The 24139-nt window shown below is 38.0% G+C and overlaps 1 protein-coding gene across 9 annotated transcripts in view; it reads left to right on the top strand.

The window, feature by feature from the left end:
- The window catches only part of LOC114664168 (retinoic acid receptor beta), a 572516-nt gene that overhangs the window by 383089 nt on the left and 165288 nt on the right, over positions 1-24139 (top strand). The gene's annotated exons all lie outside the window — the stretch shown is intronic.

Below are 24139 nucleotides of genomic sequence, written 5' to 3'. Positions count from 1 at the left end.
TGGCATGGCAATACTTTATAGAAAAATTCTGTATTCTCCTATCAAGACTTTAAACCATTTTCAGAAAAGCTTTCTATTGTGTCTAAATAAAAACAACAATGTACTGTCTTACACAACGTGCATTCACATTGATATTCGACTGTAAATGACCTCTTCATGTTTTCCATTGTCTACTAAATGAATTTTCAAGTTGTTTTTAAATTCCTCAACTATCACTCAACTCTTCAAACTATATAGCGTTAAAGATTTTATCTGAGTCATTGCATGGTGACTTCTGATACAGTTTCATGGAAAAGTTTTAACACCCCAGTCCAAATTACATATTTTGTTGCTATTTGAAGTAAAAATATTAATTACAACTTGGACAGCAACAAACTAAAGAATGTGAAAATGTTAATGTACCATTATGTTTTTTTTTATGGGCTCAGTAAAAATAAAAGAGTGAATGTGGCATTTGCAAAGATTTGGGCACCCTACTATGTCAATACTAAGTCACACCTCCTTGGCAAAAGCAAAACCTGCAAACATTTTTTGTACCCAGCTTTGTGTCTTTGACTTCTCTTGTTTGCAGATCAATTCCAGTTGTGAAATATTCGTGGGCTGCACAGCACGTTTAAGATTTACCCACAAACTTTCAGTGATGTTCAAGTCTTGGGACTGCGAGGGCCATTCCAAAACCTTCACCTTGTGTTTTTTGAGATGTTTCATTGTAGATATCGAAGTGTTGTTTTGGATCACTCTGTTGTAAAAACTGTACCATTTTTCTGCTTCAATTTCCCCACTGACTCTCTGACTTTCTTGTCAAGAATGTGTTAATATTTAAATGGAATCCATTCTTCCCTGTACTCATACAGTGTTTCCTGTGCCACTAGCTGTCACACAACCCCAAAATTTAACAGATCCACCTGTACTTAACAGTTGTCAGGATGTTCTTTTTTAAAATGCTCCACCTTTTATATCCACAAACAAACCTTTTATGAATGTGGCTGATTTTAACTTCATTTGTCCATAGCACCTAGTTCCAAAATGTCTCTGTTTTATGCAGATGTTGGTTTGCCTACTTAAGATATTTCACAAGTAACGTTTCCTCCTGATGGCCCTTCCATGAAGGCCATGTCCGTGTAAGTAACACTTCACAGTGGAGCACTGCACCATCACTCCTTTTTTCAGTTAGGCCTGCCTGAAGGTCTCTTTTAGTCATGCACAGATTTGCGTTACCTTCCTGCACAGAAAACAAGCTGTTCCAACTGTCAGCTTTCTTGGTTTACAAGATCTTGTCTTGACCCTCATGGTTCCCCTTAACTGCCATTTTCAATGACATTATGGACTGTGGAAATGGCTACCAGGAAGTACTTTGATATTTTTTTATAACCTTTCCCTCCTTTGTAGGTGCCATTTAGTTTAATTTTCAGATCAAGTCCATTGTTTAGAAGAGCCTGTGTTTGCTGAGTGTTGCACAATGGTTGAAGAATCAACATTTTCATAAAAATACAATTTTTTTGCTGAAGTTGTGTTTAGTATTATTTAATTCAAATGTCAACAAAATATGTGTCTAAACTATGGCATTGAACTGTATTCTGTATAGTAAATATATAGGTCTATGAAGAACAAGCTTTATACATTATCATGATCCAGTTGGATGAATAAAAACATAGAGAACAATAAAGAACAAGAACAATGTTTTTTCTTTGAGCTTCCTGATCTTATCTTTTCAAGTGGTGTTGATCAGTGCCTAAGTGTTAAACAAGCTTCTTATGAAAAGCGAAGCAAATTAATTGTGAGGTCTTACACTCAAATTCCATTTCAAAGAAGAAAATTAGAGCTTTATGTTAGGGGACACACCGGTCTGAATAAGAATGCACGAAAGTCCAGAACATTTTAACACCCAAAGTAAACCAAATATTGGATAGCACCTGTCTAAACCAGAAATTCTTCACAAAATAACATAGCTGTCAAAAAATGAATTGATTAGCTACTTTAATACGCAATTAATTGTGAGGTCTTACACTCTTACACTCAAATTCCATTTCAAAGAAGAAAATTAGAGCTTTATGTTAGGGGACGCACTGGTCTGAATAAGAATGCACGAAATCCAGAATATTTTAACACCGAAAGTAAACCAAATATTGGATAGCACCTGTCTAAACCAGAAATTCTTCACAAAATAACATAGCTGTCAAAAAATAAATTGATTAGCTGCTTTAATACATAGCCAGAGCAGAGACATAGGCAGGCTGAAAGACATGGGTAAGTTGACACTTTGGGATTGGTCATCTGAACAGAGAAATTGATCTTGGCAACTACTGGTTGGCTAAGGGCCATTGGACTACACAGATAAGACATTGGGGTAAGAAGCTGATGGTGGACTGTGCTGAACAGCTGCTCTGACGACAGACTGGCACTAAAGAGATAAACAGCTGACAAGAAGCCTGGCCATGCAGACACGCAAAGAAAGCTTGTCGCCACCTAGTGCTCAGACAAAAAAACCCACAAATATTGTACATCAAAACACAAATATGATCAAAGAAACTGGACTGAAGTCTTGACAAAATGAAAACCATCTAAAAACTGTGGAAATAATCTGAAAAAGCACCCAAAATATATTCACCTATAAACTTTTCTACTGTTAGTCTCTTGCACCATTTTCACTTATTTTATGTACTAGATATATAAGAAGGACCGTTTTTTGAAATAATGCTATGTGTTTATGTTAAACTGATTGCTTGGAGGCTACTGTGCAATGATTAACATTATCATCCTTATTTTGGATATTTATATTAAGGTCTTGTTTATCTGAGTATCAAAAGTCAAATTCCATGGAACTGATGTCGTTACAGCAATAAATTAATTTGTAACCTTTTCTAGACAGTGTAAGTAGTGGGTCCTTGCGGTTTTGGCTCAGCACAATGCAATCTCTTATTGGAATTGCCTCATTTCAAAGGAAGGACACAGTGCAGATCTGTTCTACAAGATGGTACACAGACAAAGAAGTATGGGTCACTTCCCAGACAGCATACACTTCCTGTAGCTGGTGTTCTTGGATAAATGTGAAAAGGAAGACAGTTCAAATTCAAGCATAAATATGTTTTAACAGTTTTATTTTTGAATAGCTTGTAGTGTAATATAGTATATAAGCATGCATCTACAGTTCGTAGGTTTATGGGGTCGTTATTGGCACATGTGCAGAGTGCAGTGAAAGTTTTACTTGCATGTGCTTGTGTTTTGCAGTATAATAGAGTGACAAAATGGAGTGCAGTTCTGTATGAACTGCTCATAATTTTGTTCCCTTCTTCACTCTAAGCTGCATATTGACCATAAACCAATACAGTGGATATAAAAAGTATTATACACCCAAAGACTTTTTCACATTTTATTGTTATAAAACATTGAATCACAGTGGATTTAATTGAATTTTTTGACACTGAGCAAAAGAAAAAGACTCTTTCACATCAAAGTAAAACAGATCTCTGCAAAATGGTTTATGTTAAATACTAATATAAAGCAAAAAATAATTGATCGCAAATCAGACATAAGTATTCACTCCATTCAGGCCAGTAGTCAGTAGATGCACCTTTGTCAATTGTGACAGCCTTAAGTCTGTGTGCACATGTCAACTTTGTACTCTGGACACTGCAGTTTTTCCCCATTTTCATTTGCTCAGGCTCTGTCAGGATACATGTTGATCATAAGCAAACAGCCTTTTTCAAGTCCAGACACAAATTCTCAACTGGATTGAGATCTTAATAATAATAATAACTCTTTGCATTTATATAGCGCTTTTCTCACTACTCAAAGCGCTCAGCAAGGTTAAAGGCCTTGCTCAAGGGCCCAACAGAGCAGAGTCCCTTTGGGCATTTACGGGTTTTCGAACCGGCAACCTTCCGATTGCCAGTGCAGATCCCAAGCCTCAGAGCCGCCACTCTCACTAAGCTGTTCCAAGACATTAATATAGTTGTTTTTCAGTCATTCCTGTGTAGCTTTGGCTTTATGCTTGCGGTCGTTATCATGCAGTACAACAATCCTTCTCTTAATTTGTGGGTTTCTTTCGGACTGCATCATGTTTTCCAGCAAGATTTCCCCATGTTTTTCTGCGTTACTTTTACCCTCTACACTTACAAGCCTTTCAATGCCTGCTGCAGAGAAACATCTCCACAGCAATAATGAAGACAATTCACCAACACCCAGCACATACAATGTACAGCCAAGAACTGTGGACTGAGGGCTCTCCCTTGACTGTGTTGGAGAGGTCGCCCCTGCTCTTGGGGAACCACACTCAAAATACAAAGAACATGGTAGAACAAACATGTACAGTACACATAGAAACTAAATAATAAACAAAACTAAGAAAAAACACATACTGTAATAATACAAATAAATATAAAGAGCAATATTAGCATAAACTAAAAAAATCAAACTTAAACAAAAAGACATAAAAAGGGAATTTGAACACAAGCTGGGCTGGAACCCTGGCTGAAACATAACAACGGGTGTCCAAAACGATGGCAATCATTAAAATACAAGATATTGACCAAAACAAACCAAACAAATGATACAACTAATAAAGTAAATGACTAAATGAAAAGTAAATATCGGAATTAAATTTTATGACTCTAAATACGTCCAATATGAGTGCAAGATCCTTCAAAACAACTGAAATAAACAGATAAAATATTAATAGAAATCCACTCATAACAGTGTTCTGTTCGGTTAGAGTGTTCTCTGTTTTACCCATACTTTATTTATTTTGTTACATAAGGTGCCATTTTTGTTCATCTTTGGCCTCCTTGTGATTATTATCTCATGTGTTACAAACAATGCAGTGAACAGCAAGCATTTCTCTTTCAAAATATGAGATTTATGAAAAAGCATTACATTTTCATTAATTTAAGACAAATCTTAAGGTGTTTCAAGTTTGCATTATTTTTTTGTTATGAAATTGTTTCTTTATGTGGTTTGGGTGCCTAGAGATCTTAATATCTTCACACTCAGTTTTTTTCCCCCACAGTTTCACCTGATCTCTTCTTGTAGGTAAACGATGATTTGATTATTTTTTTCTGTAGCATCAGGGTTTCCTGCGTGTGGATCGTGACCTTCTGATATACACTCACCTTCTATAAATTGCTTGTTTTTACATGTACACTGACCTCACTATGTGCCCCTTGAAGCATTTTAATAGCCACAGGTTTACTGATTTTACACAACAGCAGGGTTTATTGGCTGTTAACGTTGTGTGAGCTCTGTGATCATTCAGCACACACTGACAGTTTCTTCTATGTGCAATCTACTATCTTTATGATTTGACCACAGAGGTTTATAGTCTTAAATAAAGTGACAGGCACCCCTGCCACGTGATAGTAAATGTTCCCAAGAATACCTTCAACCTCAGATTACACTCTAGTCTTTGTAAGGCCTGTGCCAGGGTGCTGCAGAAGAGACTCCTTATGATGATTAAGCCTAAGATACAGGGGAACAATGTGGATTCCGTACTGGTTTTGGAACATTGGACCAGCTCTTCTCCCTCGTGCAGTTGCTGGACAGTGCATGATGACCCAATCTAAATGTGTTTTATGATTTGGAGAAAGCATATGACTTTGTTCTTTCAGCATGTGTTGTGGGAGGCTGTGCTGTAGCAGGGCTGCTCCTGCATGCTGTTTCTTCCCTATATGAACACAGTGAGTCTGATCACTTGGCATTAAGTCGTAACCATTCACTGTGGGTGTCGGATTCTGTCAAGTCTGTGTCTAGTCACCACTCCTGTTTGTGGTTTGTGATTTTCATGAACAGGATATCAAAATGTGATGGATTTAAATATTCCATTCATATCTACTGTAAAAGAGTGTTTCTGCACAAATTTCAGTTTTTCTCCTACATCCCAAATACAGGTTACGTTGTTTGGTGACTTTCAAATGTCGTAGTCAGAGTTCATGCTCTGCATTTTATGCTGCCAGAAATTACAAGCACCCACAACAATGAACTGCTATAGATTAGGCTGGCTCAGTAAATGGAACGATGGAAGGTTATCTCATACATTTTTAATCTCAATAATTGGTTTATAATTTTAGAAAAAAGCATCCAATAGTCTAATAAGGTTCTGTATAAAAATACAAACCTATTAATTGTGGTTCAGTTGCTGATGCACTGGATGCTAAAAACCTTTGTACAGTAAGGACTATACCTGACATGAAATGCATAATCATCCATATTTAACTTGTTTTCTATACATATAAGGAAGCACAAGTAGCAGCAGTAACTGTTTTGTTGTATCTGTTTACCAGCAAAACCTGAAAATTCCTCCCAAAAAAGTGGTAGAGGGGTATGTAAACTCTAGTGTGTTTAGCTAGGTTTCTTTCTGTAAACCTATCAATATAGAGCCATAAACAGAGGAGCATGGGAAAGGGGTACCAGATGGGTTCCTGCATTTTGCAGGGGGCATTTCCAGTATTTTCAACCCACAAGATGCACACTGTGATTCTAGGGCCAAGATACTCTCCAAATAAAAGAAGAGCTAGAAGTTGTGGGAGCCTATCCCATTCAAAGAGCCCATTTTATTGAAAATTCCCCTCCTTTACAGGTAATGTCCACTCAAGGAAGCCACATTCGGGTTTAATAACCTGTTAGAATACAATCATTAAATATTAATTGAGTTGGAACAAATTAAATAATTCAGCGGGGTAAAGAAAAGCTGGCTTGAAACAGACCCGACTGAGAATGTTTCTCTGGAGTGGTGAAAGTAATAGAGCACTGAGGTAAATACAATACAACAAATTATTTATCAGGAAGGTCAGAGTGAAACTCGTTGTATTTTACTTATTATTATTTTAGCATAGTCAGTAAGTGAGAATGACAAAGTGAGGAAGGTAGTAAGTGTCCAAAAGCTACAGAGGAACAGGGCAGATGTCCATTATGATTGTGAGTTGCTAAGTCCAAGAATTCCATATGCCTGCGAATCTGACAGGAAATCGGTGGAGGTTATGCACATCTTGGATTACTGCCTACCTGCAGCAGAGTTTTAGACTTGATTTAAGATAACATAACAAAAGCATGGGCCAAAAGATTAGATTCATGCATGGACAGCGGGCTATATGCATTACTTCAGATGTTTTGGATAGTGTGAAGTACAAGATATTTGATTAATTGGGCACAGTCTTTTTCTTTTAACTACATTTTAATGTATATATAGAGAAATGAAAGGCGTGGTTACTGACGAAATACAAAGCAAACTGCATTGTTGGTGTAAAATGCTTGGTTACTTCAATGTATAAAATACAGGTATATGTTAAGATATCCAAAAATCCATTTTATCCTTATTGGTGATCAGTATAGCATCACATGAAACTCTTTGAACTCTTTTCAGCAGTTCTATCTATCTATCTATCTATCTATCTATCTATCTATCTATCTATCTATCTATCTATCTATCTATCTATCTATCTATCTATCTATCTATCTATCTATCTATCTATATATCTATCTATCTATCTATGAAACTTATGTGTTTCAAGTGGCAGTGCATACAAGGCATGAAACAGTCCTAGATAGGACACTGGGATATATCAGGGCAATGTTTACTGTCTGTTTTTTAAAACCAGGGGGAATTAATGCCTAATACATGACACCGCATGCCAGGCAAGGACCAGATAGGATGTCAGTTCTTAGAAAGTAGAATTTCCACTGTAACTAATTCACATCTAAGTTTGTATGTACAGTATGGTCATTTCTTATCACAGTAAATTCTCAGTTCTGGAAAGCTGCAATAATATGGTGGATTCTTGTTTTTTTTTTCTAAAGCTCACTACACAACTATTGGGTAAGGGGAAATTTAGACATGCATTTCATAGGCACCAAAGTGTAAAGAGCAAGAAACCCTAGGTGTTTACTCACCGTTAAACTGACACTATATTTTAATTTACCTATACATGCAGATTAGACTTACCTACTCACTGCCTAAAGCTCCTTAAAAATTTCATTTCTTCCCCCAGTATAATGCACTGTCCTCCATCAATGCCAATAAAAATTTAATTGACCAAATGTCCTTCTGACTCCTGAACTCATTAGTCATACAATGTAGGGCCTTTAATGCATTGGGTCAAGGGTTTTTCTAAGGGACATTCTAAGGGTTCATGACAGAGAGCTACTGCCTGAAGGCTTCAGTCATTAAATATGCCCTCAGTTGCTAATTTGCTTAAGTTTAAAACATGAGCCTCATGTGGCCAGCAGATTTCCAGGGCATATGCCCCTGTCGTGTCCTTAAGGTAGCCTTGTTTGATTTTTCCTGTTTTTCCTCTTCATATTGAGGTCCTGAAATAAAATCTCTTCTAGTATATCAATGCCAATATATTACTATCCAATATGGTATCTTGCTGTTCACTCTTTTTGTCTCAGTTGTATTTTCTCATGTATTGATATGTGGAACTCTTTTGCCTTTACCTTCCCATATAGCATGATTATTAAATTAAATTTGAGTAGAGGCCAGATTATGAAAGTGATACCAGTCAAGGGGCCATTATTTTCCTAAGCTAAACAAAAAAACTGTAACTTATCCTTTCAGTATTTTTAGTTATTTTGAAATTGCAGATGAGTTATAATCATTAGAAACTGCAGAAGGAAATTTGGGTTTCATTTTTTTTTTACTTACACTCTGTCAGTGTTTATCATTTTCTCATATTCATTTCACAAACAAGAAACATGCAAACAGCTCACCCTGTCCTTTATATCACACATTTGTAAACTACACGTCTCTGAGCATATATATTGCTGCATAAACACACATAAATGTGTAGAATGTATAAATAGACATGTGTATGGCATACTGTCAAGACACAAGTCATTTCCATTTTCAAATGGCACTGTGTATCCTTACACACAATTCACTCTTTTACCTAACAGAACACATCTTGTTGCATTTGTCACCTAATGAGGAAAATTATATTTTGTCATTCTAACCATAGCAGTAACATCAGATGCATAGGTTGTAAGTGTAATGCACAGGCAACGATACAAGTGCTGGATGGTGATGTATGCTCGATTACTTGTTTTAATGTATTCATATGCAGGAATGGCGACTTAACATGTATACGTTGAGCTGAACGTGGTGCATACAGTGCATCCGGAAAGTATTCACAGTGCATCACTTTTTCCACATTTTGTTATGTTACAGCCTTATTCCAAAATGGATTAAATTCATTTTTTTCCTCAGTATTCTACACACAACATGAAAAAAGTTTACTTGAGATTTTTACAAATTTATTAAAAATAAAAAAATTGAGAAAGCACATGTACATAAGTAGTCACAGCCTTTGCCATGAAGCTCAAAATTGAGCTCAGTTGCATCCTGTTTCCCCTGATCATCCTTGAGATGTTTCTGCAGCTTAACTGGAGTCCACCTGTGGTAAATTCAGTTGATTGGACATGATTTGGAAAGGCACACATGTGTCTATATAAGGTCCCACAGTTGACAGTTCATGTCAGAGCACAAACCAAGCATGAAGTCAAAGGAATTGTCCGTAGACCTCCGAGACAGGATTGTCTCGAGGCACAAATCTGGGGAAGGTTACAGAAAAATTTCTGCTGCTTTGAAGGTCCCAATGAGCACAATGGCCTCCATCATCTGTAAGTGGAAGAAGTTCGAAACCACCAGGACTCTTCCTAGAGCTGGCCAGCCATCTAAACTGAGCGATCAGGGGAGAAGGGCCTTAGTCAGGGAGGTGACCGAGAACCCGATGGTCACTCTGTCAGAGCTGCAGAGGTCCTCTGTGGAGAGAGGAGAACCTTCCAGAAGGACAACCATCTCTGCAGCAATCCACCAATCAGGCCTGTATGGTAGAGTGGCCAGACGGAAGCCACTCCTTAGTAAAAGGCACATGGCAGCCCGCCTGGAATTTGCCAAAAGGCTCCTGAAGGACTCTCAGACCATGAGAAAGAAAATTCTCTGGTCTGATGAGACAAAGATTGAACTCTTTGGTGTGAATGCCAGGCGTCACGTTTGGAGGAAACCAGGCATCGCTCATCACCAGGCCAATACCATCCCTACAGTGAAGCATGGCGGTGGCAGCATCATGCTGTGGGGATGTTTTTCAGCGGCAGGGACTAGGAGACTAGTCAGGATAAAGGGAAAGATGACTGCAGCAATGTATAGAGACATCCCGGATGAAAACCTGCTCCAGAGCGCTCTTGACCTCAGACTGGGGCGACAGTTCATCTTTCAGCAGGACAACGACCCCTAAGCACACAGCCAAGATATCAAAGGAGTGGCTTCAGGACAACTCTGTGAATGTCCTTGAGTGGCCCAGCCAGAGCCCAGACTTGAATCCGATTGAACATCTCTGGAGAGATCTTAAAATGGCTGTGCACCGACGCTTCCCATCCAACCTGATGGAGCTTGAGAGGTGCTGCAAAGAGGAATGGGCGAAACTAGCCAAGGATAGGTGTGCCAAGCTTGTGGCATCATATTCAAAAAGACTTGAGGCTGTAATTGCTGCCAAAAGTGCATCGACAAAGTATTGAATAAAGGCTGTGAATACTTATGTACATGGGATTTCTCAGTTTTTGTATTTTTAATAAATTTACAAAAACCTCAAGTAAACTTTTTTCATGTTGTCATTATGGGGTGTTGTGTGTAGAATTCAGAGGAAAAAAATTAATTTAATCCATTTTGGAATAAGGCTGTAACATAACAAAATGTGGAAAAAGTGATGCGCTGTGAATACTTAACATACTGTACCTCCTTGAATGAAATAATATTTCCTGTATAGCCTGTGAAGCTTCTGACAGTGAACATGATAGCCCAGTGACATGTTAGGGTAGGTTTTCTTCTTGAAAGTTAATATTCCTTAATCACCAGTAAGCTCTAATTCCACAATAAACACACAGCTTTACTCTGACTGGAACAAACATGCGTCTCTGTGTTCTCATCTTGGTTCTTTTTCAGTGACTAGTTATAACTGACTGTTAGGGAGCAAGTAAGAATAAATAGCATATTTTATAGGCCTGAAAAGTGCTTAAATAATTAAAATTTACTTTTTTTAAAATTAGTTAGTACAAATCACTCAAAAGATCAGTAAAAATATCTAGAGGGCCAAATCTGCCCCAGGGGCCGCTAATTGAATAGCCTTATCTTAGATATGCTTATATGATTATGAGAAAAAATACATTTTTAATATGGTTTAGGCCCTCCTTCTTTTTAAGTATAAAAGGGTCTGTTTATAGAAGCAGTTATGGAGGTCCACTAAAATCTAACAGTATCATCCCACTACACTATGTGTTATACAACACATTTTTAAATGATCTTCTAGAGGGTCTGCCTCCCAAAAATCAACTGCATACAGTCTCACACTGTTTATATAATTTTGTAGCCATCAAAAACAGGGATTGATAAGTGAGATTGAAAAATGGATATATGGATGATTAGATTAATAACCTGGGATTAATGTGAAAAAACTTCACATTAAAGTGGATGTGGATGACACATGGGATCACCATGCAAACTCCAATATTTTGTGGTTAAAATTGCTATGTTTTTCCAAATTGATTACTTTTGACCAGTGGCATTTATGGCACAAAATTCTGGTGGGGCTGTACAGAGGAAAGAGAGAAAGAGATGCTGCTAGAAGTGGGTGGGGGGAGCCAGAACTCCTGCAGAGTTTGTGTGTTTTATGAGAGAAAAAGGGTGGGAGATAAGCACTTATAGAGCACAATGTACAAGATCCGCTCCTCTGCTTAAATCCTTTGTCCTTGGTATATGGCTACCAGCAAACCTGAGAAGGATCCTGGATTGGATCAGCTTAAAGAGTTTAAAAATTGAATGTAAATGATGTTGTCTCTAAGCCAGTGTAAGATGTGCAAGGGTGAACCAGTGGAATGAATTTTTTAGCAGGGGCACGGCAGAAAAAAGGTCATTGGAGCCACATGAAAGGATCTGTGGAAGATAAGTCACGATTTTTGTCAGAAAATGATCAACCGGTGGGCCATGTAAAGGGCCTCTGTGTTTTCAGCCCTAAGACAGAAAACTTCAGGGTACACATGCACACATATGAGCAAAGGTACAGCATGCAGAGAACACTGCAGGGTGGAATGTCCGGTCCCAGCAACCCAGAAATAAACTAGCGGCACCTGGCACAAAGAAAATTTCACATTCTCTGAAAAGAGATATTTTTTTTTTTTTTTAACACTAACACTTTTTTAAAACCCCCGTGTTTGGTTTTCTGGATACACACTTTTAAGTTTTTTTTTTTTAATTGTTGCTATTTCATTAGTTTCACTTTTATTTCAGAACTTCCGTAAAAACAATATTTGTAATCTTGCGAGTCCCAATGTGCTGAATCTTTTTAATGAGGTCCGTGAGATGTGTTTAATGACTTTGTACCATAATTCAGGATAGGTTTCTCTGTTTGGAATTTTAGCACAGACAAAACGATTTACATTATCAGCAGTTAATAATTTTTTTTACAAAGTAACCAATAAATGCATGTGCGGTAAACTCCGTTTTTGAAATTCTCAAGATTTTTTATTTGTCACATGCATAGTTATACAGGACAACACGCAGTGAAATGCATCCTGATCCGCTTATCAAAAACTGTGCAAAGTTAGAAGAGTATCAATTAGATTAACAAAAAGTCATAGATTGAAAGATAACAGTATAGTAGAACATAATAAGTAAGTAAAATTATGTGAATAAAGTAGAATTAAGTGTTAAGGTGCAATAGTGTAGTGATTATTGTGCAAAACCAAAGTTAGACTGGTGCATATTTAAATGAGGCAGTTTGTTTGTTTGCGCAACTGCGTTCTTTACTTTCTTTTTTTATATTTTCTAATTTTCCTATTTTCATATCCTTTAACTTTCTCCACATGTGTTTAGTGCCAACGTTTGTAAACGTCTTTATGAAGTTCTACTTTGTCTTTTACTCATTGTCTTTTAATTCTGAGCCGGATTGGACGTACTTGTTTTTCAATTCCACTTGTTCCGGGCTGATAATTACTTTCCTTATTTTCTGAATTTGCACCTCGATTATTCTTTTTCGCTCTTTTTTCTCTCCAACGCTTTTGAGTCTCTTTTCTCCGCGCTGCTTTCTTCTTCGCTTAGATGTCGACATTTCATTTATAATGTACTGTCCTTATACGCTTTATATGCGCTGAGAGCCCTGGATCTGTGTGTGCTCAAATCCTTTAGACGACTGAATGTTTTGCTGCCTCTTGGCTTATTTCGTATTGATTGAAAGTAGGGCGTGTCTTGCAACAATCTCATGTTTCACGTCATCACGAGACGGTCCTGGGTCAATCTCTTGGCGCAAAGTCTCATGTTTAAGGTCCCTGGTGAGACACTCTGTGGCCATCTCGTGGTTTCTTTTAAATGTCTTCCGTGATCTTAACGTGAAGATCACGTCTCGACGCCCTTGTGCTTCTCTCCAGGATTTTTTTTTTTATAATAGAGAGATATATCATGGTAAAGTGATGACTAAGTTGGAACTGCTTTACATTTTAGCAATATATTTAGTTATTGAGACGAGTTTGCTACTCATTTGATATTTCTTGGGAGACTAGCGGGTGTCCTACTTGTCCTTAATGCTTCAAGTGACCAGGACTTGGGGTGAAACCAGGGAGCGACTTGTACAGTGTGAGATACGCCCGAACACCACCAGACAGAGACCACTTCTTTATAAAAGCACACACGTTTATTTACAGTTCTCATACAGCACACAGTGCTCCCACACCAATTACCCTGCACACGGGCCTTTCTCTCACTGTCCGTGGGCCGCCTTTCCTCTCTCCACGGGAGCTTCATCTTGCTCCCACTCCCGACTCTAGCTCCCTGATTGTAGGGAAGCGGCCCCTTTTATTTCCACCTGGATGTGCTCCAGACGTCCTTCTGGCAGCACTTCCTGGTGTGGCGGAAGTGCTGCTCTTGCACCCGGAAGCACTCTGGGTGTCTATGGAAGGATCTCCCTCCATCTTCCCGGGTGTGGCGGAAGTGAATGTTTCCCAGGCTCTCTCAGGCTCGGGATGCCCCCTGGCAGTGGCCATGGGCCTCAGTGGGTTTGAGCCTCTTTGCTCCTCTCCCGTGGTCCCCTCAAGATCCAGGGCGGTTGTCCCCTCATGGCCCGGGGAATGTATAAGCCACCTCCCGGTCCTTCCAGGCGTCCCGGCTGGGCCTGTCCCCCAGCCTCCTGTGACAACAGTTAGAATAGACGTGCACAAGAGATACAAATGCTGAAACACACTCGGACTTCAGTTAAGAGCAGTGTTCAGTGGGCCCCAGGTTAAAATAAAAATACTACAAACAATTTAAGAGGAATTGGAGTGGGAACAAAACCATGAAATGTAGTATGGCCTTATTGACCAAAATGTTGCTCTGTAAACTACAAAATACTTCTTAATTCCTTACCATTGAGTCATTATGTGATCCTTGGCATCTTACTTAAATTGGAAATGTAGAAACAATTGTACTAGTTACATTTGATAAACAAGATCAATAATCCGTATGAAATAAATTACCAATGTAATGAGTTATATTTTACATCTTCAAAAATGGGGATATCTCATGTTCTTATTCTACTACAGATTTAAAAAAAATACAATTTTTCTCTCAGGTCAGCTATGTCACAGCTTCAGGGTCACTGTTTGTGGAGAGACTACACTTTCTCCCTGTGTCTACGTGTTTGTTTTCTCCATGTACACCAGTTTTCCACCCAACTCCCATAGATAGGCATGAAAGTTTAATGGATGACTGTAATCTGACCCTGAACTGATGAGTATGGATATTAGTGTGGATGTGCATGACTGGTTCATGCTTGGTACCTAATGCTGCCCAAATCCTAAACAGGAGGAATTAATGGAGGAAATTGGGAGTTAGCATTGGCTTACTGAATGCTGTACATTTATTTAAAGAAAACTGAAAAAAAATTTGACATCTTTTTTTCTGGATTTCACATGGATTATAAAAATGCTACATGTGGTAAAACCTTTCGTCATCTGTCGCCATGGAAATGAGCAAATACCTAACAAAAGAGACAATTGCATATTGATCTTTTCAGATCAGATAATGGAAGCAAGAAATTAAATATAAAATTCTACAGAACACTATTTTATATTAGGGTGATAAACTAAGCCAGCAAAAGAATTGCTTTCCTGTCTGGAAGTGGGTGCAAACACATCTTGTCTGATGCAAAAAGTGATCCATCAGGCCATAGCCTCCAGATCAACAATTAGGTACTACTGTACATCCATGCCTGCAGGCTATTTGGATAGGTTGCCTGAAGAAATTGCTTACTATCAAAAAAGAAACAACTTGATGAACATGGAGGTTGAAAACTGAATCTTTGACCCCTTGCAGCAAGACTACATTTGGTGTATGAAGAGAGATGAATATACATAAAAGAACTTTGACAGTGGATCAGTGGTGTTGTGAGGCTGTTTCGCTGCAATGGTATCATGAGCATACCAAGTATCAGGATATTCTATTCAAAAATTAGGATGTCCTGTGACCAGATCATAGCTTGGCATACCTCCATGACAATAACATCTCAAAATCAACAAAGAGCCAGCTGACCAATGCATTATTCCCATGCTACTAGACAGGTAGACATCTGAATTTCAGAAATGTGAATTTTGCAATCAAACATTTTATATGATTGACCATTGAAATTGGAGCTCCCAGTTGGACAACCTGGAGAAAACAATACTATCCAAATTCTTCAAGTTGTGATGTAGCATTGACCTTACACCTCATTCAAATATATAACATAAATAATAAAATAACCTGGTCAGCCTGAAATGACATTTTTATGGTGCAGTTTTATTTGATGTGACCCAGTGTAGTTTTTGATGAGTTTAGTTTGTTAATTACTGTATATTCCTCACAAAAAAAGGATTATCTTTAATTGATTTTCATGCATACCCAAGAAGCAAATCATTTTTCCAAAAAATCTGTCCAGAAATTCAGGTGGAGTCAGGTTGAAATGTGAATTGTCAAAGGTAAGAACTCTGATAACTAGCACAACGTGTGAATGTAGCATTAAAAACAATATCATCTCAGTCTCAAGACTCCAGACTTAATGAGCTCTAAGTAAGTACTACTATCCCAGCTTCTCTCTATAAATAGGACATTTTTGTTCTTGTATAAAATAATCTTGTATTTGACCTTCAGAGTTATCAGTCTAGATGTTTATCCATGAAAAGGGCCTTGTCTTACAACTTAAAGGTCATTCTCATATGCAGTAGTGTGTACATTATGTATTACACATTTACCCAGTACAACCCAAATACTTGAACATAAGTGAGTGCAAATGCAAATTAGAGCATTTATGACTACACAAACATTTAAAACATAAATCACAATGAAGTACTGATTACATATTACCCTGTGATCTGAACTGAAGACAGCAAGCCAAACAAGCAGACCTAAGGGACAATCTGGAAGACAGCTGCACAGAAGAATGGTCCAAAATCCCTCCCTTTGTATTCTTCAGAATTTTTAGCCATTGTAAGATCATTTTGATGGAATAAAGTGGGGACAACAGGAATCTAATCTTTTTCATAACTTTACTTTTGAGAAAAATACTACTACTACACATTTAAATATGTTTTAAATTGACTTTTGAATGTCTACTCTCCCCATTTTTAGCCGGCACAAAGTATAGCTCATTATTATCCTTTGTGTATTTTGCTTGTTTTTTGTTTGCTTTTATTAAGGATATATACACTGTGCACTTAGGACAAATGCATCAGAAAAATAAAAGGACTATTTACTGTATCACAAATTCAGTATCCCTGTCCATGTTGGATAAGGGAATGCTAAGGGGATAAGAAAAGCATTTCCCATTGCCAGGTAATAAAATATGTGTCAGATTTAGTAAAAAATTAAACCATAATAACCACCATGTGAAATGGAGCGATGTGTTTTATGGATTCCCCTTGCCATCTTTGTCAATGATTGTTAATGACATGATGCACTGTGTAGCCTATGGAAGCCATTCTTTTGCCCTGCTTTGTAGTGGGTACTAGCAGGCTGAATGCTGTCCCATTTTCGCCAACCCTCACAATAGGCTTGTTTTCCTTATTGTTCATTATATTCCTCTGTGGCACAGAGGCAGGCAGGCATTTTTTTATCTCTAATATTTTGCAGCGTTTAAAGCTGTTTACTGCATACACAATAATGTATTTTCGTGTGTCTGAGTTGAGTTTGTTGGGAGCGTGAGTATATTGCCTATTATTGCAGGGACCAAGTAGTGATAAATGTTTTTGTGACAGATGAATGAATCTAAAAATGAGGAAACTCTCCATCTGGCTGCAAGGGCAACTGGCGAAATTGAAAATGCAGCCAGAGCAATGATAGATTAAATGTGTTCATGCTGGTTGCTGTCTGTACACTGAACATGCCTCAAAATAAGCTCTTGTGTAGCCTCAATAGACTGAAGCTATTTGCTTGACTGGTGTTTTTTAAGGGCATTTTTTTAAGCAATAGAAATCAACACATGGTTTAAACATGAAATCAAATTAATAAGCTCTTGAGCCCTAATTAAAGAGCAGATATTGATTTGAATAGACTAGTATGAATTGTGAATTGAACAGCTCCCGCAGGGTTTAGCTAACACGCACATTAAATCTCATGATTGTTTTTAAAAGCTGGTTTCATGCTCACAGAGTGTCATATTGAATTCACGTCTTCATCACTTTACCCTTTTGTTCAAATGTTGCACCTTCCAGTTACAAGTATGAAGCTTAAGGTGCACATTTGCACCCCCACAGATTCAAGGTAGACAGCTGTCTCTTTTGCCTTACATCATTATTGACTGTTAAATTGAAGACAATCTCAGTCACCCTTGTGAATCATATTTTCTTGATGCCTTGTTTCTCTGCCTACTAGCAAAGAGGATAAACAAAGTTTTTTCTAAATTTAGCTATTTAGTTCCTGTTTAATTGCATTGTATTAGGCAGATGGAAGATGAACTGCCCTAACGGAGTTCAGATACACGAATAAGCAACACCCCCCACCCCACCCCCAACAACATCCCAACCTCCTCCTTTGACTTAAGTTTCGCTTTACCGTGGATTAGTTGGCATGAATTTCGGGTGAGACCTCTCAGTAACCCTCAGCCTGAAACTGAGAATGTATCCTGAGCTTACAGATCCTTCTAATTAAAATAAGCAGAAGGCTATGGGAGAGAAGGGGGGAGTGGGTGTGAGGGTCAACTGGGAAAAAAAAAAGTCATGTTTAATGTCTTGCAGGAAAACATCTAACAATTCAGATCAGAGGCTATCGTCAGTTTATTTTATTAGCCTTGTGCTTTTCTTTGACTTTTAGGTGAATATAAAACTATAGTGCAACAATTTTGGCCAATAATACCATTCTCAGTATTTCATTTATACGCACTACACTAAATGTAATTGACTTAAATATTTTCAAATTTACACTTTAACCGCTAAGTTAAAATCTTCCTCACAATATTTTTCATTCTGTTTGTTTGTTTAATATGTACGTACTTTATATTGGGTTGACACAGCTGCACAATGCTTAGTGCTGGTCACTCTCTGTGCAGTGTTCCCACAGCCCCTCTGGGTTTTAGTGGGTTTTCTCTGGGTACTCCAGTTCTATTTTCGCATCCCAAAGACACATGTCTTAGTTAAATGGTTGACTCCAAACTTTCCCTGCATGGTTGAATATATCTTTCACTGAACTAGCAGTATGTCCAGGGTTGGTTTTACAGCCTTTTAAAGCGTTGCTTTTAGAGGTTCCGATGCTAATGGGACAGGACATATTTTCAGTTAGGGCTGGAAATTGAAAATGGATAGTGTGTGGTATGTATGTATGTAATGTACATAATACAGATTGTGTATATATACAGTATACAGTAGTTGAAGCCCAGATTAAGTGTAAATATACCTGTACTATTCTCTTCAACATCATTCTAATGTCATGAATTGCAAGAGAAGTACATCCCAACATGTATAATATATATCCATCCATCCATCCATTATCCAACCCGCTATATCCTAACTACAGGGTCACGGGGGTCTGCTGGAGCCAATCCCAGCCAACATAGGGTGCAAGGCAGGAAACAAACCCCAGGCAGGGCGCCAGCCCACCGCAGCATGTATAATATACATTTCCTTATTCTGTTTGTCTGATAATGACAAGTATGTTCTGAGATTGGTAAGGTAAGGAAGACAAGTTTTGTGGTATGGTGATTATACTCACTAATCACAGTGCTGTAGAGTGGTGACGTGTTGCATGTTGCACAGGTAAGTAAGAAGTTCACTATGCCCTGTGCCTATGACGATAATGACAATATAAACCTCCATACAGTGTGTGTGTGTATATACGTATATAAATAAATAAATACAAAGAAACATCAAAAAGGGATAGTGTGCCATAGCCTACATGGTTATTTTATTATTTTTTTCTCTTATTAAATAAATTTTACTTACAGCTTGTTGTTCATTGTCGAGATTGCACTTTCCTGAAATCTTGACCATGGATGTCATTGGCGCAATGCTTCTTAAACCTGACATTGCAGCTCAGTGTTCATCCAGGACAGTGAATATCAAAACACAACTTTTTGTGTCTACTTCTTTATAGATTCTTTGGTTTACTCAATTTCTCGATAGAATTTGGAGACTTTGATTTTTGCTCATGTCTGAGGTAAACACACAACTCTCTGTCTTGCTGGTTTGGCTTCTGCTAATCTCCTGTTTAGGATTTCATCGCCAGGACCTTTCTTTCCTTGCCTTTGTGGCCTGCTAATTGCAGAACACTACCCCATTTTTATGACAGAGTAATAAAATGTAGATTTTCTTTTTTCTTTGAAGCTCAGGTTTAGTTGTAACTAGTGTGCCCAGGGCTACTAGTGATGGCAACTTTCTGCATGGGTGCAGTTTATATAGCAATTTGATTCAAGAGTGGAGGCAAGGCCTGAGTGATTCTGATTGATCTACTTGGCTAAGGAAAAAGTGGAGAATATATATATATATATATATATATATATATATATATATATATATAATATTGTGACGGGTGGACGCCCCTTCTACACATGTTCCGGGGGAGCAATCACGGACTGCTCAATACCTCCCCCGGGACGCTTGGTGGCAGCCTCCCTGGCTGAGGATGGTGCCTCAGTTTCACACAGTGCTCCATTGGAGATGGAGTTCTCCAGAGCCCTTTTGGGATCTGGGGTGGCCACCAGAGGGTGCTGCATGGGTCCCTGAGCCGGCCTGGACAACTCTACAGCTCCGCCCAGAAGTGCAATCAGAAGCAGGTGATCAAGCACCTGGAGCACTTCCTGGTGGGCTATAAAAAGGGCCGGCAACCACCACTCAGGGCCAGGAAGAGGACGAGGTTGCCAGGGAGAAGTGGTGGTGCCAATTGGGAGTGTTGTGGTTATTGAAAGTGCTTGTTTAGACTGTGTATTGCCTGTGGGGTTCATGGGGAAGACGTGTCCCACAGGTGAAGAAAAATAAAGTCTTTTTGTGTATTTTACATGTGCCTCTGAGTGAGGTTGGGCACTATATTATCTACTTTCACAATATATATATATATGCTTCCTGCTGGGTCCTGGGTTTTAATCCCTTGCCTGGTCACTATATATGTGGGTTTTATGCATTCTCTCCAAGTCTGGGTACTCTTCTCCCACTTCATAAAGATTAGTTTGTTAGGTTAATTGGAAAATACAAATTGTTCCTGTGAGAATGAGTCCTATGATAGGTTGGCACCAGTGCAGGGCTGATTCCTGCCTTTTGCTGGATGCTACCAGGTAGGTTCTGGCTCCCTGTGACTCTGAATTGGATTAAGCAGGTTAGAGTATCTTACTGTATATTATGTCCTAGTCAAATTTACTAAATTTCACTCAGTGTTTTAAAGATAGGAATATGCATGTCGTCGTTTATAATTTTGTTTTTTTGTTGGAAATTTCTGCTGTATTTCTTTCATGACATCCTATATGTAAATTTTCTGGGAAGGCTCATATTTCATGATTTTAAAAAGGTTTATTTACCCCTTAACTATACATTTTACTTTAGAGCTTGTTGTGCTGCAGTGCTAACTCTTGTCACCAGCAAACAATGCTCTCTACATCATAAATCCTTACCTGAGGTAGGTGCATTCAAAAGGTGCAGCATCTTGTACCCCAAGATTAGTGGAACTGACTGTTAAATGGTTGTAACTCTCTTGCTTAGTTTCAAGTTGGATAAGGTACAGTAGTTGAGTTTAACTCTTTTTAAAGACCCTTCTTCCCCTTTTAAGGTGCACTCTAAAGCCCCCTTCATATTACATGACTTTTCCAGCAATTTTCAGACATAGTCTTTGCTTTAGACATCTTGGAGTTGTGGACAGTCAAACACCTGTGAAATCTGGAATGACTCAATCATAGTTTGCAATCAGCCAAAACAAAATATGCAGCAGGCTGCTGTGTGTGTGGGAGTTAACAACCAGTGAATGCTCAGCCATACAGTAGGTACAACATATTTAACACCCTCAAACAGAAAAAAGCCCAATGAAATCAACAAGAAAAAGAAGAACATGGAAGACTAATGAAAAAAAGAGCGAAAAGGAGAGACTCGTAGAAGCTTGGATCCAGCACAAATGTCTAATCGAAGCCTCATCTGTGTCATACCACCAAAAAATTTCCTCCATGTTGATTGGCTGTCAAAATGTGTTGATCGCAGGAAACTTTGGAAATTTGAAACTGTGTTTAGAAGTGGTAAGTGAGTCATGTATTCCGTTATCCCCTGGATTCCTAATCATGTAATCTGATACCCCCAATGCATACAGAGCCGGCAACTGTAGTCATTAAGTGTGATATGCTGTGCAACTAAAAGTTGTGTAGTGTGAAGCCGGCATTAGTGAGATTTTGAGTGTGCAACAACATACAAGAAAAATGAAGACAGAACACTGCATGAGTGTATGAACAGGCCCTCGAGCAGAACTAGAATTTATTTATCTAATTTATATATTTGTGAGTCCTAGAATCTTTGCCATCTGCTGAAACACACGTGTTTCCATATAACCTCACTCTAAGAATAAATAGAATGTAATGTATTTAAATTTGTAAATTGCTAGGCTCTGTATGCCTGAAAATCATTTATAGCATTTTCATTCAGTAGGAAAGCAGTATTTATGGATAATAATGAAACCAAAGGCAATACTACTGAGCTTTTAGAAGCAGGATATTTTAAGAAGTCATAAATAATCAATGAAGGCACATAACACTGCATTGTTTTTTCAACAGAATATTAACTTGCTAGTAGACAGAGTGAAATAGATGGATACCAAACCAAAGAATGTCTGGCAAATATAACAGAACAGATGAAGAATTTAGACATGTACTATACATGGTGGCCACCAACAACTTAACATGCAGCATTAATTACAAACAAATTTATTTGGTGTTAATTTTTTCATATTATATAAAATGCATGGTCTAATTCTTTTTTATCAAATATTAAGGTCAACATTGAGATTATTCTGAAGAGGTTTTATTGAAGTACAGTATTCTGGTTAAAATTTATATTTACTGAATTGAAATTTACAGTTTGCATTCCTATTTTTTGTTCTGGTTCTTTCAGCTAGCTGTCTTACCGTAGAGCCAGGCAGGTGCACTGTTGAACACAGATATGTTATTCCAGTCTTTTTAACCATATTGGTCTGCCTGCCCTTCACCAGCCACCATTGCCTGTCTGCAGTTACAAGGTGCTAAAATCCATCCCAGTATCAAAAGATCATGTAGTTGTCCATTGCTGAGAGTTTGCGAGTTTGCACTCCTTCACAAACACACCAGCGCAATTAGCATCTCCGCTCAACCTGAAAGACCATCTTTCATTATGGAGGGGAAACCAGGGCGGCAGGAGACGTGTTGTGAAAATGCAGGGTTAACATGAAAACTCTGCCTTCAGTTGAATTGGGAGCTCCAGCAGGTGAGAGGTAGAAGCCAAGCTCTTCACTGATTCCCAGTTAAAACATTTTACTGCTTTTTTTTTTTTTTTTTTTTTTTGATGTAAAGATTCACCCTTGAGACTATTTTTATGCATGAGTGATTCCACATAGGCTGGTAGCTATTCTAATTGAGAAAGGCACAATGTTCACATATTGGCTGCTGATTATTTTTGACAATCTCCTGCTATACAACCGTTTTTCTTGGAAATACTAGACTGAAATCAAAACAGAAGGAAACATCTTTCAGTAGAATACATGAACATTAATAAAAAAGCAATATTTAAAGATTAAATGTTAATGTAATATGTGAATGGGATTTTATAGTAGTGTACAGAAAAATAAACACTAGAATGCCTCATGTGCTGCTTCTCACTTTGATTCACACTGTCTCATTTTGGTATTGATAAAGCTCTACAAGAAGTCAGGAGAACTTGATATACATCCTGATAATAATGTTTATCACTCCTCTGCCATCTAATTGCAAGACGTTTGTGGGTAGCAAAGATTGGTAATATATCATTTGTAATTGCCTTTTTTACCTTTCCACCTTCTCACCCATGCAATGCTCAGCAGCTCATGTAGTTTAGTCTAAATGCTTATAAGGGGTAACCATTGCTTAATCAAGTGTTGAAGTGGGATAGCAATCTGAATCCTTGCCACTGCTCATTATATATTGTGAATAGGTAAGGAAATGCATTTTTAATTTATTTTGAAATTTGTTGTTCCAACATCGGTATCCTCAAAAAACAAAAGTATGCAAATATTGTCTGAGAGCTTGTGCCTTCTCCCAATCTGTTCTGACAGAAACAGATGTAGTAGTAAGTTTATGTGTACGTGCTACTGAATGAAGCTTTGTAATTTCATGTATTTTTTCATTGTTCATTGAGACAAAGCAATTGTGTTGGACAAAGTTTATTTCAGTTACCAAATTAATTATTAATAAGTTACACAAGTGGTTTCACATGGATAGATTAGAACAGCAGAACAATCTAGATGAGAACAGATCATTCAGCCCAACAAAGCTAGCCAGTCTTGTTCACTTAATTCCTCTAAAATAACATCAAGTTCAGTTTTGAAAGTCCCTAAAGTTCTACTGTCAACCACACTACCAAGTGTCTGTAGTTCACTGTGTAAAGAAAAAATTCCTGATGTTTGTGCAAAATTTACCCTTAACAATTTTTCAACTGTGTCCTGTGTTCTCGATGATCTCATTTAAAA

The sequence above is a fragment of the Erpetoichthys calabaricus genome, chromosome 13 (genome assembly GCF_900747795.2).
Source record: "Erpetoichthys calabaricus chromosome 13, fErpCal1.3, whole genome shotgun sequence".
NCBI lineage: Eukaryota > Metazoa > Chordata > Cladistia > Polypteriformes > Polypteridae > Erpetoichthys > Erpetoichthys calabaricus.
The sequence above is the reverse complement of the archived record's forward strand: the minus strand, read 5'-3'. Positions and strand labels throughout refer to the sequence as shown.